The sequence below is a fragment of the Salvelinus sp. IW2-2015 genome, unplaced genomic scaffold (genome assembly GCF_002910315.2).
Source record: "Salvelinus sp. IW2-2015 unplaced genomic scaffold, ASM291031v2 Un_scaffold5733, whole genome shotgun sequence".
NCBI classification, from domain to species: domain Eukaryota; kingdom Metazoa; phylum Chordata; class Actinopteri; order Salmoniformes; family Salmonidae; genus Salvelinus; species Salvelinus sp. IW2-2015.
The window spans coordinates 3,519-16,076 of NW_019946998.1; the positions used below are offsets into that span (position 1 = coordinate 3,519).

At 44.8% G+C, this 12,558-nt stretch overlaps 1 pseudogene; it reads left to right on the forward strand.

The window, feature by feature from the left end:
- The first annotated feature begins 207 nt into the window (after positions 1 to 207).
- The window catches only part of LOC139026766 (E3 ubiquitin-protein ligase HECW2-like), a 43,624-nt pseudogene continuing 31,273 nt past the window's right edge, over positions 208 to 12,558 (forward strand).

Genomic DNA, 12,558 nt, shown 5'->3' on the forward strand with positions numbered 1-12,558 from the left:
GGGACATTTTCAGCTTCCAGGAATTGTGTACAAATCCTTGCGACATGGGGCCYTGCATTARCATGCTGAAACATGAGGTGATMGCAGCGGATGAATGGCATGACAAATGGCCTTAGGATCTTGTCACGGTATCTCTGTGCATTCAAATTGCCATTGATAAAATGCATAAAAGCTTATGCCTCCCCATACCATAACCCCACCGCCACCATGGGGCACTCTGTTCACAACGTTGACATCAACAACCCCCTTGCTATCTGCCATCTGCCCGGTACAGTTGAAACCGGATTCATACTGAAGAGCACACTTCTCCAGCATGCCAGTGGCCATCGAATGTGAGCATTTGCCCACTGAAGTGGGTTTACAATGCCGAACTGGAGTCAGGTCAAGACCCTGGTGAAGATGACGAGCACGCAGATAACTTCCCTCGTTTCTGACAGTTTGTGCAGAAATGATTCTGTTGCGACACAGTTTCCTCAGCGTCCAGGTGGCTGGTCTCAGACGCATCCCGCAGGTGAAGAAGCCGGATGTGGAGGTCCTGGGCTGGCGTTGTTACACGTGGTCAATGGCTGTGAAGCTGGTTGGACATACAGCCAATCTTTAAAAACGACGTCGTATGTATGGTAGAGAAATTAATGTTTTAGAGTAGCTTTTATTTTTTAATTATTATTATTATTATATATATATTTTTTAATTTGACCCCCTTTTCTCCCCAATTTTCGTGGTATCCAATCGCTAGTAATTACTATCTTGTCTCATCGCTACAACTCCCGTACGGGCTCGGGAGAGACGAAGGTCGAAAAGCCATGCGTCCTCCGAAGCACAACCCAACCAAACGCACTGCTTCTTTAACACAGCGCGCCTCCAACCCGGAAGCCAGCCGCACCAATGTGTTGGAGGAAACACCGTGCACCTGGCCCCTCGGTAGTGCGCACTGCGCCCGGCCCGCCACAGGAGTCGCTGGAGCGCGGCCAATTGTGCGTCGCCCCCACGGACCTCCCGGTCTATGGCCGGCTGCGACAGAGCCTGGGCGCGAACCCAGAGACTCTTGGTGGCGCAGCTAAAGAGTAGCTTTTTTATTGTCCCCACCAAGGTTCACCTGTGTAATGATCATGCTGTTTAATCATCTTCTTGATATGCCACACCTGTCAGGTGGATGGATTAATTGGCAAAGGGAGAAATGCTCGCTAACAGGAATGTAAATACATTTGTGCACAACATTTGAGAGAAATACGCTTTTTGTGCATATGGAACATTTCTGTGATATTTATTTCAGTTAATTGAAACATGGGACAAACACTTTACATGTTGTGCTTATATTTTTGTTCAGTATATTCAAGTTGATTACATTGCACAGTTACGACATTGACTCCCCCCCTTTCCTGGACCCAGTCAGATTGAATCCCTTCTACAGTATCTATATCTGTGGTGCGAGTGAGTAAAAAGCATCTTATGTTAGCGACTAAAATTGCACAGTACTGTCAGACCAAGTTGTGTGTGTGTGTGTGTGTGTGTGTGTTTGTGTGTGTGTGGTGTGATGTGTGTATGGTGGCTCAACGGGAGGGACTGTTGGAAGTTATCACGGCTCTCTCTCTCGCTCCCTCTTTCTACCCCTTCCTTGCTTCTCTCTCTCTCTCCCCTCTCTCTCTCTCTCTCTCTCTCTCTCTCTCTCTCTCTCTCTCTCTCTCTCTCTCTCTCTCTCTCTCTCTCTCTCTCTCCTCTCTCTCTCTCTCTCTCTCTCTCCTCTCTCTCTCTCTTCTCTCTCTCCTCTCTCTCTCTCTTCTTCTCTCTCTCTCTCTCTCTCTCGCCCCTCTTTCTACCCCTTCCTCTGTCTCCTCTTCTCCCTCCTCCTCTTCTCTCTCTTCCTCTCTCTCTCTCTCTCTCTCTCTCTTCTCTCTCTCTCTCTCTCTCCTCTCTCCTCTCTCTCTCTCTCTCTCTCTCTCTCTCTCTCTCTCTCTCTCTCTCTCTCTCACTTCAATTCAATTCAAGGGGCTTTATTGGCATGGGAAACATATGTTAACAATGCCAAAGCAAGTGCCAAATCTCTCTCTCTCTCTTGGAGTGCAATGCTATCCTTTCTTATGCGTTGGAGGAATTTTCACTGACTAAAAGGCTCTGCATGGTCATTCGGACATCTGCAGTGGGCGTACAGCATTTACTGCGATGTGGCCTCCGCAGACGTCAGAGCATTCATACTTATTGTGCTACGCAGAGCAGAGCTGTTTGAAGAAGTTTGTCAAGGAAGTGAGTTTGTGTTTATACAGGACCTTCCGCCCTGCCTACCGTCAACCAATCATGTCAATGCGAGCTATACGAAGCTATATGGAGCTCTCCGCATTGTTAAACAATTTGGGTCGCAAGCCTCCAGATGCTCCACAATTGCATCACACCCTTCTTCCCGAGGCTCCGGACCACATTTCCAGATCAAGCATAAATTGTCTTTAAATGTTCACGCTTGTTACACTGTTAATGAACTGAACGAAGCAACACCTCTTCCATTATTGATGTTTTAATAACAAGCGCCAGCAGACACTTAATTAGCGTCAGTGCTGCAGGTCTGGCACACAGTGTGTTCCCCCTGGCCTTCGTTCTCACAGCTGAATGTAGCCTCTGTTATGGACCGTATATGGTGTGTGCGTGTGTTGAAGTATGAATGCATATAAACTGAGTGTTTAGTGTGTGTTGCGCGCATGTGCGTGTTACTGTTGTGCTGGTGTTGAAGTATGAATGCATATAAACTGAGTGTTTAGTGTGTGTTGCGCGCATGTGCGTGTGTACGTGTTTTGTGTGTGTGWGTTGAAGTAYGACTACATATGTAGTAACCTGCAGGAGCTTTCAACAGGGGGTATCTATCTCACTACCCTTTGTGCCCTTCACCTGAAGTCACTAGATGTGCGTACACTACATTTAAACGCTGTGTGATCATGACTATGGAATTGTCCCAAATGAAATTTACTAGTCTATTGAGWAAGACTGGTTGGACTTCAGGCTGTTTAAAAAATAAACATCCATTTGTACATCCATTTTGACACTTTTTAAAATAATGACATATAGCCATTGATTCATATACATTTTATAAATGCCTCATAACTCAAAATATAATATTGTTTTACACCAGCCACATCCCTTAGCTGTTTACCAAAACAAGCGGCAGGGTGACCGCTTTTATGCTTTTGAATCCTAGTTTGHCCTTTAAAGCGCTTTAGGATTGCAGAGCAGAGCAGGTGGTGAGGGCGTGTTAGGRGGTCTGCTCTCTCTCTCTTTCTCTCCCTGTCTCTCCCTCTCTCCCTCCTTCTGCCCAGTCTGCCACCTAAATGCCAACGTCACAGCAAGGTGGCCAAGGGGGCATTCTGAACATGCTCTGCATAACAGTCAATAAGCCCATCTCCATCCGATTCCTCCTCTTTCTTCCTCTGTTCTCYGTCACTTYTCTCTCTATCTCTCCGTTTATCCCTCTTCACATCCTTCAAACTGTCTAGATTTTTTCTCTCTCTCCATTGTGCTATGCTTCACTTCCCCTCCAACACTCTCTCCCCCTCCAACAACTCTCTCCCCTCCAACACTCTCTCCCCCTCCAACACTCCTCCCTCCGCTCATCCTTTTCTCTCTCTCTCATTTGTACTTCCATGGGAGCCTCTCTCTCTCTTTCTCTCCCCATCCCTCTGTTCCTCCCTCTCTCCATTCCACTCTCCCTCTCTGTACTGATAGTGTTAGTGAGGATCATTTGCACTTCCATGGGAGCTCTCTGTCTCTTCTCTTCCCCACCCTCTGTTCCTCCCTCTCTCCATTTCCACTCTCCTCTCTGTACTGTAGTGTTAGTGGAGATCATTTGTACTTCCGGGATTCCGTCCCAATGGCACTCTATTTCCTTTATAGTGCACTACTTTTGACGAGGGCCCATAGGGTAGTAGTAGTGCATCATATAGGAAATGGGTTCCATTTGGGATGGATTCCAAGCCATTCTGAATCCCATGGAGGTACAAATGATCCTCACTGACCCTGGTTTTACGGTCCTACTTCTCCAGCCCGCTCCACTAACCAACTGAATGAGGATCACATCTAGTTAAACCAGCGTCGGCGTACAGGCATTCAGCTAATTCAATGACTCCATGTATTTGTGCTCTAATTGGTGAGATGGCCCCAAGCCAACAGCGATGTGAGCAAACACTGTCTTCTAACAAACAGCTTTAGTTCACCTTTGCACTCTGAACCATCCGAGGAGAGAAGTTGCAATTATGAAAGATTAGTTTAGTCTCTGTGTTAAGTTTTTAATTGATTTCTTTGAGTGGATTCGAGTTGTGAATGAAAGAGAGAGATATTGCTTGCGTTATTCAAAACACTGAGAGATGATTCTGTTGAATGTGTTTTGCTTCACTTAAGGAATCGGCTGTGTTGTACTTTGATCACATACTAGTTACAGTAGATAAAACGCGCAGACAGAACTTTTTATCTGGTGCAGAATAAAAAGTGCAGTTTTAAAGCAATTTCCTGCAATTCTACAGATTTTGCCTTGGGCGAGAGCAGAAAATGTGCTGTTTTATAGCTAATCTCATTCTATTCTACACCTGTTGCCATTTGAGAGAAGACACTCATTTCCAGAACCAACATGTAGAACCGTGGGGAAGTTAACAGAAAGGCGGTTGATATTCTGGCCAGACGTGATAAGACTGCAACCCGCTGCTTTTATCCGTTAGTCAGCACGGCCTGTTTGTCCTTCAGTTAGATTGTACATTTGTTTCAGACTGACTGTCTGTATTGTTCATTAACAGAGACATTTAAGTACACCTGGCACACTGTTGTACTACAGCGTTGAGTCGTTTGTCCAGGCAGGGAGAGGTGATGAGATGTGTTACGGGCCCTACTACCAGAGTCACAGAAGTGAACCATCCTCTATTAAGCCAACGCTAATCCCCTGGGGCTGAGGCACTTAGACTAGAGAGAGATGTTATCGCAGATACGTTTGTGTGTGTGTGTGAGTGTGGTGGAGTGTGTGTGTGTGATGAGTGTGTATGTGGTGTGTTGAGGTGAGTGTGTGTGTGTGTGAAATTTGTGTGTGGTATGTGCTTGTATTGCGTGTGCCTATGTGCATTTATGCATGTGTGTGTGTCTGACACTACAGTATCATCCACAGTCACGTGTGGAAGCACTACGATGTATCTATCCACATCACGTGTGAAGACACATACAGTATCTATCACTCACGTGTGAAGAGCACTACAGAGACATACAGTATCTATCCACATCGGTGAGACACATACACAGAGACATACAGTATCATCCACATCACGTGTGAAGACACATAACAGAGACATACAGTTCTATCCACATCACGTGTGAGACCATACACAGAGACATACAGTATCTATCACACTCACGTGTGAAGACACATACAGAGACATACAGATCCATCCAATCACGTGAAGCACATACACAGAGACATACAGTATCTATCCACATCACGTGTGAAGACACATACAGTATCCATCCACATCACGTGTGAAGACACATACACAGAGACATACAGTATCTATCCACATCACGTGTGGAAGACACATACAGTATCTATCCACATCACGTGTGTAGACACGTCAAGTATCTATCCACATCACGTGTGTAGACACATACAGTATCTATCCACATCACGTGTGAAGACACACTACAGTATCTATCCACACACGTGTGTAGACACATAACAGTATCTATCCACATCACGTGTGTAGACACATACAGTATATATCCACATCACGTGTGTAAACCATACAGTATCTATCCACATCACGTGTGAAGACACATACAGATTAATCCACCTCACGTGTGAAGACACATACAGATCTTCCACATCACGTGTGAAGACAACAGTATCTATCCACATCACGTGTGTAGACACATACAGTATCTATCCACATCACATGTTTAGACACATACAGTATCTATCCACATCACGTGTGAAGACACTACAGTAACTATCCACATCACGTGTGTAGACACATACAGTAACTATCCACACACAGTGAAGACACATACAGTTTCTATCCACATCACGTGTGAAGACACATACAGTATCTATCCACATCACGTGTAAGACACGTACAGTAACTATCCACATCACGTGTGTAGACACATACAGTAACTATCCACATCACGTGTGTAGACACATACAGTAACTATCCACATCACGTGTGAAGACACATACAGTATCTATCCACATAACGTGTGAGACACGTACAGTAACTATCCACATCACGTGTGTAGACACATACAGTAACTTCCACATCACGTGTGAAGACACATACAGTATCTATCCACATCACGTGTAGACACATACAAGTACCTATCCACATCACGTGTGAAGACACATACAGTAACATATCCACATCACGTGTGTAGACACATACAGTATCTACCACATCATGTGTTAGACACATACAGTAACTATCCACATCACGTGTGAAGAACATACAGTAACTATCCACATCACATGTGAAGACACATACAGTAACTATCCCATCACGTGTGAGAGCACATACAGTAACTATCCACATCACGTGTGAAGACACATACATATCTTCCACATCACGTGGTAGACACATACAGTCTATCCACATCACGTGTGAAGACACATACAGTAACTATCCACATCACGTGTGTAACAACATACAGTATCTATCCACATCACGTGTGTAGACACATACAGTAACTATCCACATCACGTGTAGACACATACAGTAACTATCCACAACTACATGTGAAGACACATACAGTAACTATCCACTCACGTGTGAAGACACATACAGTAACTATCCACATCACGTGTGAAGACACGTACAGTATCTATCCACATCACGTGTGTAGACACATACAGTAACTATCCACATCACGTGTGAAGACACATACTGTCACGATCGTCAAAGGGACTGAGGAGGACCAAGGCGCAGCGTGTGGAAAGTACATCTTCTTTTATTCAGAAGAGAGAAAAACATGAAACGAACATATACATAAACTAAACAACGAGTGAAGCTATAAACGTTGTGCGCGCAACACACACACACCACACACACACGCGCCACACAGCGCGCACACGCGCACACGCGCACACACGCACACACGCACACACGCACGCTACAAACGTTCAAACATAGACAATTACCCACAAACACCTAAAGCCTATGGCTACCTTAAATATGGCTCCAATCAGAGACAACATAACCAGCTGTCTCTGATTGAGAACCAAATCAGGTACACCATAGACTTTCCTAAACACTACACTCAACCATAGACAATCCTAGACACATACACTCAACACAAACCCATACACTAAACTCACACCCCTTACCATAAAAAAACCCAAAACACAAACATACCCATGTCACACCCTGACTTACTAAAAATAAAGAAAACAAAGAATATAAGGCCAGGGCGTGACACATACAGTATATATCCCACATCACGTGTGAAGACACATACAGTAACTATCCACATCACGTGTGTAGACACATACAGTATCTATCCACATCACGTGTGAAGACACATACAGTATCTATCCACATCACGTGTGTAGACACATACATTATCTATCCACATCACGTGTGTAGACACATACAGTAACTATCCACATCACGTGTGAAGACACATACAGTACTATCCACATCACTGTGAAGACACATACAGTAACTATCCACATCACGTGTGTAGACACATACAGTATCTATCCACACACGTGGAAGACAATACAGTAACTATCCACATCACGTGTGAAGACACATACAGTATCTATCCACATCACGTGTGTAGACACATACAGTAACTATCCACATCCAGTGTGAAGACACATACAGTTAACATCCACATCATGTTGAAGACACATACAGTATCTATCCACATCACGTGTGTAGACACATACAGTAACTATCCACCTCACGTGGTAGACACATACAGTATCTATCCACATCACGTGTGTAGACACATACAGTATATATCCACCTCACGTGTGTAGACACATACAGTATATACCACATCACGTGTGTGAGACACATACAGTAACTATCTCACTCACGTGTGTAGACACATACAGTATCTATCACATCACGTGTGTAGACACATACAGTAACTATCCAATACGTGTGTAGACACATACAGTATCATCCACATCACGTGTGAAGACACATACAGTATCTATCCACATCAGTGTGTAGACACATACAGGACTATCCACATCACGTGTGTGACACATACAGTATCATCACTCACGTGTGTAGACACATACAGTATCTATCCACATCACGTGTGTAGACACATACAGTATCTATCCACATCACGTGTGTAGACACATACAGTAACTATCCACATCACGTGTGTAGACACATACAGTATCATCCACATCACGTGTGGAGACACATACAGTTATTATCCACATCACGTTGTAAGACACATACAGTATATATCCACATCACGTGTGAAGACACATACAGTATCTAATCCACATCACGTTGAAGACACATACAGTAACTATCCACATCACGTGTGAAGACACATACAGTAACTATCCACATCACATGTGTAGACACGTACAGTATCTATCCGCATCACGTGTGTAGACACGTACAGTATCTATCCACAAGTGGTCAGGATGTGCTGGATGTGTCAAACTCTTTCTCCACATGATTAATACAATCTACGGAACCCAACAACACCCTGGTGTGTTGTGTGTGTGTGTGTGTGTGTGTGTGTGTGTTGTGTTGGGTGTGTGTGTGTGTGTGTGTGTGTGTTGTGTGTGTGTGTGTGTGTGTGTGTGTGTGTGTGTGTGTGTGTGTGTGTGTGTGTGTTGTGTGTGTGTGTGTGTGTGTGTGTTGTGTGTGTGTGTTGTGCTTGTGTGTGTGTCTGTGAGTGCTTGGAGCAACCCTGCCCCAACTGAATAGAATAAAACTTTCACGAGTTCCATCATTATCAGACCATTCTATTCCACTGTTCTTATGATGGTGGTCATGACAAACAGGGAACCATGCTAACAGGTGCCAGACAGATGCCAAGGGAGGAGCTCTGGAATTCTGATGTCATAGAGTTTTGTTGCTCCTTCTGAAGAGTACTGCGGCTGGGGTGGCGGTGCTGTCATTCCACAACAATACAACACTGGAGGGCCTAGGGGACGGCTGGGACAGCTGGGACTAATACAAACCATACTGGCCTTTGAGGATGGAGAGAATAGAGGAGGGCATGGAGGAAAGGGGTAGAGGAGAGGAGGGGAGTGCAGGAGAGAATGGAAGAAAAAGTCCATGATGTACAGCAAAAGTGATTACTTTTATGCTGCCCTTGAGTTCATCCGCGTCATTGTCTTGATGTTCTTTCTTTCAAAGCAGATTGTTGCTTGAGTGGGAGTTGTTTCCCTCCCTTAGTTATTGTGTGTTCACCTGTTTGTTTACCTAGAGCTCATTGTGAGTGGATGTGCTACAGCAGTATCCAGTGTAAAGAAAAACATATATAATTATCTTTCTCTCCCTCGCTCTCTTTTTCACTTTGTCTCTACCCTGGCATTTTCTCTCTCTGCATCTCTACCCCTACATTTTTCTCTCTCCCTCTCTCCCCTCCATCTTTCTCTCTCACTCTTTCCTCAATAATTTCTTTTCCCTCTCTACCTCTCTATCTCTTTCTCTCTGCCTCTCTCCCCCTCCAGACTGAAGAAAGGTCTCTAACTACACCTTAGAGAGTGCTCAGACTGCCTGAAACAGTTTGTCACTACACTGTAAAAGTAACTATTGTAGTTCTGCTAACTCAATATATTGGTTGACATCCATTGCCTAGTGTTCGTACTTAAGAATAAATGACATCACCACCCATATGGTTATCTTTTAAGTTGTAAATACTTAACTGTTTTGTGTTTTAAAACTTTTTGACACTAAATTTCATTATGTATTCTGAACTATGATGTTTGAGTTACTTAACCTTATTTTTTGTCGTAGTGAACATAAATGTACAGTGGGGCAAAAAATTATTTAGTCAGCCACCAATTGTGCAAGTCTCCCACTTAAAAAGATGGAATCATGTAGCTCATCCCAAACCATCTCAATTGGGTTGAGGTCGGGTGATGTATTATTCAAAATGGCACCGACACCTCGCTTCGAGTCTTTAGGAAACTATGCATGATTTTTACTTCTGTATTATTTCTTACATTTTACCCCAGGAAATCTTATGTCTTATTACATACAACCGGGAAGAACTATTGGACATAAGACGGATCAACTTACCAACATTACGACCAGGAATACAACTTTCCAAAGAGGATCCTCTGTTGGACCACCACCCAGGACAATGGATCTATCCCAGAAGAAACCCAGCACCCCCTCCCTTCAGCTAATCCGACACGACGCCATCTTGCTCCTACTGTCTTATAGGAAGAAAATCAAAACAGGATGTACCAGTGACTAGAACCATTCAAAGCTGTGCTGACCAATCGGAATCCACGCTTCAAGATTGTTTTGATCACGCATACTGGCATATGTTCCGGGCAGCCACAGATAACAACAACGATCTATACGCTGACTCGGTGAGTGAGATTATAAGAAGTGAATTGGAATGTTGTACCCACTTGTCACGCCCTGACTTTAGTTATATTTGCTTTCTTTATTATTTGGTTAGGTCAGGGTGTGACAAGGGTGGTTTGTTTAGTTTTTTTATTGTCTAGGGTTTTTGTCTTGTCTAGGGGTTTTTGGTCATCTATGGGGATTTTGTATTGTCTAGGGGTATGTAGGTTTATGGTGGCCTGAATGGGTTCCCAATCAGAGACAGCTGTTTATCGTTGTCTCTGATTGGGGAGCCTATTTAGGTTGCCATTTTCCATGTTGGTTTTGTGGGTAGTTGTCCATATTTAGTTGCCTGTGAGCACTACGTTGGCGTCACATGTCGGTTGGTGGTTTATTGTTTTGTTGGCGACATTGTTAAATAAACAAGTATGTACGCTCAAAACGCTGCGCCTTGGTCCACTCCTTTGAACGGCCGTGACACCACTATGACTATCACAACATACCCTAACCAGAAACCGTGGATAGATGGCGGCATTCGCGCAAAACTGAAAGCGTGAACCACCACATTTAACCATGGAAAGAGGTCTGGAAATATGGCTGAAAATAAACAGTGTAGTTATTCTCTCCGCAAGCCAATCAAACAAACGGAATGCCGGCACAGGGACAAAGTGGAGTCGCAATTCAACGGCTCAGCCATGAGACGTATGTGGCAGGGTCTACAGGAAATCACGGACTACAAAAAGAAAACCAGCCACATCACGGACACCGACGTCACGCTTCCAGACAAACTAAACACCTTCTTTGCCCACTTTGGGATAATACAGTGCCACCAACGCGGCCCGCTGACAAGGACTGTACCCCTGCCCCTTCTCCGTGGCTGATGTGAGTAAAACATTTAAACGTGTTAACCCTTGCAAGGCTGCTGGCCCAGACGGCATCCCTTGCCGCATCCTCAGAGCATGCGCAGACCAGCTGGCTGGTGAGTTTACGGACATATTCAATCGCTCCCTATCCCAGTCTGCTGTCCCACATGCTTCAAGATGGCCACCATTGTTCCTGTACCCAAGAAGGCAAAGATAACTGAGCTAAATGACTACCGCCCGTAGCACTCACTTCTGTCATCATGAAGTGCTTTGAGAGACTAGTCAAGGATCATATCACCTCCACCTTATCGGCCAGCCTAGACCCACTTCAGTTTGCATACCTCCCCAAYAGGTCCACAGATGATGCAATTGCCATCACGCTSCACACTGCCCTATCCCATCTGGACAAGAGGAATACCTATGTAAGAATGCTGTTCATTGACTACAGCTCAGCATTCAACGCCATAGTACCCTCCAAGCTCATCATCAAGCTGATGAAAACCCCCATGGTGGTGAAGGTAGAAACAACATCTCCACTTCGCTGACCCTCAACACTTGGGCCTCCTGTACTCCCTGTTCACCCACGACTGTGTGGCCATGCACGCCTTCAACTCAATTATCAAGTTTTCAGATGACAACAACAGTAGTGGGCTTGATTACATCAACGATGAGACAGCCTACAGGAAGGAGGTGAGGGCACTCGGAGTGTGGTGTCAGGAAAACAACCTCTCACTCAACGTCAACAAAAACAAAGGAGATGATCGTGGACTCAGGAAACAGCAGAGGGAGAACCCCCCTATCCACATTGAAGGACAGCAATTGGAAAGGTGGAAGTTTTAAGTTCCTCAGCGTACAATCACAGACTAATGAAATGGTCCACCCACACAGACAGCGAGGTGAAGAAGGCACAACAGCTCATTTTCAACCTCAGGAGGCTGAAAGGAATTTGGCTTGTCACCAAAACCCTGACAAACTTTTTTACAGATGGACCCAACCCGAGAGCCATCTCTGTCGGGGCTGGGGGATTTCTCTCATCCTACCTGAGCTCGTTTCCTGAAGTTCCACGATCGAGTGATCTCCTTTGTTTTGACTTGACGTTGGCAGAACGTGAAGAGCTGATCGGATCCCTTGTCAATCCGCAAGGCTCACTCCCAACCAGCGCACTGCCAGGTAGTGGTTCGCGG